The sequence below is a fragment of the Pezoporus wallicus genome, unplaced genomic scaffold, assembly GCF_028554395.1.
Source record: "Pezoporus wallicus isolate ANWC-B61680 ecotype Strahan unplaced genomic scaffold, APGP_CSIRO_Pwel_v1 contig_2543, whole genome shotgun sequence".
Taxonomy (NCBI): domain Eukaryota; kingdom Metazoa; phylum Chordata; class Aves; order Psittaciformes; family Psittacidae; genus Pezoporus; species Pezoporus wallicus.
This window is the reverse complement of record NW_026638172.1, coordinates 2896609-2902792: the sequence shown is the minus strand read 5'-3', so window position 1 is coordinate 2902792 and position 6184 is coordinate 2896609.

The following is a 6184-nucleotide window of genomic DNA, read 5'->3' as shown; positions in this document are numbered from 1 at the left end:
ACCTCAACACTCAGATCTTTAAACCTCTCTCAGCTGATCAATTTGTCCCCTACAGCAGTTCCTACCGCAGTAATTCCCACTGACGCCAGCGAGGGAAGCACTAAACAATTACAGGCTGGCTGGCGGCTGAACCCGCTAACTAGGTGCTCATGATTTGAGGAGGTATTTCTGCCTGCTTAGGACACCGGCAGTTTCACAAGGCAAAACATCCTTGCTCTCAGCCCAGCGGAGACTAGGCGGTTTCCCACCACCTGGTATTAAGAACAAAGGACTGACTTAATCAGTGACACCAGGGCTCAACTTAGATTCCTCCAGGACACCACCACAGAGCAGTATTAGAATACCACTATTTTGTGTTGCGCAGCTCTACAAACACTCAACACTACATAACTATGCTTCTAAATTCAGCTGTACTTTAGACGTTGGAAGAGGCAAGCAAACAAAAAACACTTAAACTATTGCAGGATACTTCCCTCATATGACTGTTCTGCTATTACACCTCTGCCATCTGTGCTCCCCACTGGATATTGTAGCACTTATCAGGGCCACACACAATTTTTAAACCATACAACTATTTTGGAAACAACTTGGAGAACTTTGCCACTATTTAAAACTAGTTTATTATATGCACTATCTGCTATATTAAAAAAAAAAAACAAACATAAACTGATTAACCTATCCTTGTATAAGTTAGTATTTAAATAAGGAAACTGTAATAGCACAGTAGGGGTGTTTTAATGTCACATGAAGCTGTACAGCAATTATTCTGTGTACCATGACTAACTCTTGGAATATCTTCAGAATATTAATCACATGATGCTACCATTGTCAAAATGATGTTTCTCATTCCAAATATAGTTCTGTTATTTCCTAATGTTACAAGAAGTAGGTGTATTGTTAGCTAGGCTGACAATTCAACTTATTCACATGGGGAGTTTCTCACCCCATGTTTCATGGATCACCAAGTCAGTCAGATATCAAATAGTAACCTAAAAACCCCTTCCTTCTACTCAATCCCATGAGCAAGTGCAGAAACTTCCAAAACAAGAGGAAGTAAAGTATAAAAGCATATTTTACATGTAGCTGAAATTTTAATCATTTGCACATGAAAAAATTGGGCAATATGCCCAAAGGTTCTAGCATTTTTTGTTGCTGTTTTACAGAAAGTTTTATAGTGTCCTCATCTAAAAAAAGTTGGGAATATTGATCTGTAAAAAAAAAAAAAATTAACTTGTTCAAACACAGTACGATGACGGCATAAGTGCAGGGCCACTATTTCTTTAAAAGACAGATAACTATGCTGTATGTATCCATTCCTGAGCAAAAATGGATACAAAGAAACCCAATAAAGGGCCTAAATTGGAGATGTTTGGGTGGGGTGTGCCTGGTTTGGTTTTGGTTTTACTGGCTTCCTATTTATGCAACCATCATTAAATTAAGACCTATAATTTACTTTGGAATTATTATTTCTGTCTTTAAGAGAATGAGAGGTGTGTCAGAAATTGCATATACCCAGGAAGAGGGAAGCTTTTCTCACTCTCAAACTGTAATTATCTGATTTGGAAAACTTAAATGTAAAAAAAAAAAAAAAAAAATCAAGAAAAAATGTTATTTTAACTGTGGGCCCCAGTACAGCCGCAAAACTCCTCATAGGATCCTGAAAAGCAGAATGCATGTGTATATGAACACACGTGTGATTATACATACATGTGCATACACACATACTCTGTTGCTTGAGAGCAATCATTGAAACGACAAAGCTCAAAAGTCCCAAGATTGTGCTGGTTATCACCGATGATGCCAATTCACAAATATGTCTTAGCAACTTACATGCCAAAAGCTCTTGTTTATGACCCAAGGAAAACATTCATTTTATCACCATTCCACTAAAACGTTCTGGAAGCTGAAGCTGGCAATTCAGTGCCTGTCTACTGCTTTTCAAGGACAAAGAGACTGACAGACAGAAGCTCATAGAAAAGTGTGAATTAAAGACCCTAAAGCCTGACATGTGGAAAGTGAGCCTCCTAAGGAGGTTAACAGTAACTCTGCTGGTGAACTTCTTTAGGCTGTTTTGACACCATTCAACAGTTTTAAGCTGACTGGAGCTTAGTACTCTGGTCATGAGATCTTGCAGGCTTTATGAACTTTCCATTTTGCAGCAAGGCACAACTTCACCAAGAAGCAGACAAGAGCCATCACCTCCTTAGCCCAGCTTAACCACCAGCCTCATCCAAGTTCCAGGTCAGGTACTGGGATTTTCACACCAAGGCGGATGAGGCACCCTACAGCCACAGCTACAGGATCAGGCTTTGCAGACACTAGACACCTAATCTACTGATTTCAGGATGAGAAAAAAAAAAAGTGTTAAACTGAGCAAATTCCTGGCAAGAAGGAAGTAGTTTTACACCTATGCAGAAGCAGAAATCTAAGCACATAGAAGGGGGTTTGTACCTCTAAAATTACCTAAAAGATCAGACAAAGGTTTTGTGAATTGTAGCCTTGTAATTATGTCTCAATTCTACCCAAGTACTATTCTAGGCCAGCAAAGGTTTTGCAAATGGCACTTGGATCACTGTGTCCAGACAGATGACTAGATTAACACTGGGTCTCTTTGTGGACCTATGCTTAAGTCTGCTGTGGCAAGGGTAAAGAATTAAATTTGAGCAAAAACTTCCACAGACTAAATGCCAAAACCAGGAAGATGAGCAAGCTGTGCTTCATTAAATAAATTGGGAATCACCCACAACAATGCCAAATGAATGCACGCAGTCATGCCCAGCTTCTGAAGTAACAGTGGGTACCTGGGCCTGGCTACCATGCAAGCAGAAAACTACCTGGGAATTCCAAAGCTAACAAGTTACAGATGAACACTTCCTGAACATTAAAGCACACACACACAAAAAAGAGTTTGCTTGCTCCTGGTGTTATGGATTGCCAGAAATCACACCAGAATAGATCAATTTCTATGTGGTTTTCATACACAAAAAACTTCTGTTATCTGACAAGCAAAGCAAAGTCTCAAGAGGGTAAATATTTATAAGCTTAAATTAGCAGGCTGTGATTTTTTTTTTTTTTTAAAAGTAGTATCCTATTCTTTCTAGTCCAGTTGAGAACCAAACAAGGTGCTGCTCTGCCAGGCAGCCTCCAAAGATATTCCTTAGCCTGCAGTGCTATCAGCGACAACAAATTGAACAGCATTTACATGATTTGCTTGACTACCTCTGTTCCTTGCACTGTCCTATCTTCATCCTTCCAAACATCATTTAGTAGGTAAAAGCAAGCTTTGCCAGCAAACAAAGAGGGAAAATTAGTTGTTTCCACGGATACATACTTACGCTATTGTATGTGCGATGTTGTGGCACTGGGCATACAATAATGATGCTTTCACGACTGCTGTTCATTAGCTTCACTCATTCTACAGCATTTTCCAAAGATACAACTGGCCAGTTAATTTGCTGAATTTTGCTATTTGCTAATTTGACAAATTTGTTAATTCATCAGTTGTCTGCTCTGAAAAGGGAGACAGCAGAACTAGAACTTGGCTTTAGTGCATTTTATTGAGGACAAGTTTTCTTAGAACTGAAGACCAGAAAAAAAAAGTGTGTTTTCACCAAAACAATCAGATAAAAATAATTAGATCAGGAAGAAAATAATCAGCAACAAGATCTCACAAAAATAAAACAAAGACATGGGAAGTTAAGTTTCAGGAACAAGACAAGTAGCCATCTTTAATGCACTTGTTTTAGCTGGTATTTTAGAATAGCTCTTTTACACATCATTTTACTCAGGGGAAAAAAAATAATAGAAGTTGTTTACCATATGTAAACAACAACTAGTCACTTCAAAATCATTAGAGAACGGTTTTGCTACCTACCATACACATCAATGTTGCTTCTGAATAATGACTCTGATCACTTACAGCCTCCACTGAAAATGAGGAACAACCCCACCATTTTAATTCTTTCCTCCCAAAATAAAAACCTTCATGATTTTTTTCTTCTTGCTAATACTTACTGATACACCAGTGAAAGGAATAACTCATCTTGAATGTGCATTAATTACTGGCTACTCCTTTAACAAACACCAATTAAGGCTACCGCATGGGAATAAAGCCCACTATCTTTAAATGAAAGCTTTTTAGTATTAGAGCATTAGTTTAATGACGTAAGTATGATATACAGTTTGCCTATTCCCAAGCAGGTTTTTGCTTGTAGCCTTTTTTGCTTTATCCAGTCACATTGTGTCATAGGTCTTGTCACTCTAGTTGTGAAGAAATCTATAAATTACCTAAAGTTAATATTTTCTTCCAGGGTCAACTTACGCCATTTTCATTGCTCTTTAATGAAAATAAGAAAGCTGTTGACAACATGGGAGGAACCGGATAAAAAAGAAAAAAAAAAATCCAGTCTTTTCTTCAAGGAAAAATCTGTATGATGTGGACATCCACCATGGATGAACAGATAAAGGCATGTTCTGATGGATAATGTGAGGTTGGATGCTTGAATTATTTAACTGCTCTTAGCCACTTTCCTCACTTTCCTCTGCCTAAATAACCTAGGAAATGGGATATCTAAATTTTATATTTGTAGCACTTTAGCGAGTTTGTTGTACCTCAAATGATATGAGTTTGAATGGATACTAGCAAACTTTTCAGTCTTGCACTGAACCAACTATACTGTCTCAACTCATCACCATACTCTTAAGTGAGTTAACTCCTCTAAAGCCAACTTACTGGTAGGAATTTGCAGCAGCCAAGTGCCCCAAATAGCACCTAGTCTCAGCTGTCAATTAAACCTTCCCTTTAAAGTCAGAGACCCATTACTGCAATATTCCCTGAAGCCTGCCCTAGGTTGCTAGGGTGCTACATAAGGAGGTATGTACGATACTTCACATAATGAAGTATAACACAGAGATGTAAGAATTAATGGAGAACTAACCCAGTTAAGAGCCATAGGCAAAGCAACTGTCATTAGCAGTGTCCTGCTTGTTCCCTGCTATACCAGTCCTACATCAGGCTGATATGACTGCACTGAGACAACCACAGCCTATAAAAACATACAATCATAGAGTAGTTTGGGTGGGAGGGGAGTTTAAAGACCACCTGCTTCCAGCCCCACTGCCATAGGCAGGGCCACCTTCCACTACACCAGGTTGCTCAAAACCCTGTCCAGCCTGGACCTGAACACTGCCCAGGATGGGGCAGCCACAGCTTCTCTGGGTAACCTGTTCCAGTCTCTCACCACCTTCATAGTGAAGAATTTCTTCCTAATGTCTAATCTAACTCTACTGTCTATCAGTCTAAAGCCATTTCCCCCCTTGTCCTGTCACTACATGCACTTGTGAAAAGTCCCTCTCCAGATTTCCTGCAGGCCTCCATTAGGTATTGGAAGATTGTCATAAGGTTTCCCCAGAGCCTTCTCTTCTCTAGGCTGAACAAGCTCAACTCTCTCAGCCTGTCTCCATAGGAGAGGTGCTCCAGTCCTCTGAGCATCCTCGTGGCCTCCTCTGGACTCACCTGAGCAGGTACAAGTCCCCCTTGTGTTCAGGCCTCCAGAACTGAACACAGAGGCCACCTGCAGATGGGACCTCATGAGAGAGAGTACAGGGGGAGAACCACCTGCAAGCAGTTGGCTCCATCTGAACTCCATACTACATGGACCTACCTTCTTCAGTTCCACCATCATGAAAACCCCTGCACCACCCCAGCTGCTACAGAGTAAATGTGTTCTGTGACCCAAAGTAAAAGCATGTCCAAATAATTCTTTGACAATTTCAGAGATCTTATTGTATGCAAAATGTTAACCAAAACCAAGATTCTTTCTCCGTATCTTCAAACCCCATATATACAGCCAATGGAAAATGCCATCTGTAGTATTGCTAGTAATTTTGTTCAAAGTTGTACCTCTCAAACTGCACTCATAAATAAACCCTGCTATTTGACCAGGGAATGAGATTCAAGTGTAAGGTGACGCTGAAAACTTGCCATCAAGTCTGCCATACTTACTGTGACTCAAAACATTGTCACAGAATTTCTGGAATAGTCAAGTCTTCCTCAATGAAGAAAAATCCCTGTATTTAAGACTATTTCTTAGATCTTAAAGAATTCCAAAAGTTTAATGAAAGAAGATACTACTTCTGAAGAAAAACACTGACAGTAAGAGAATATTTTCAGAGCTCGTAATGG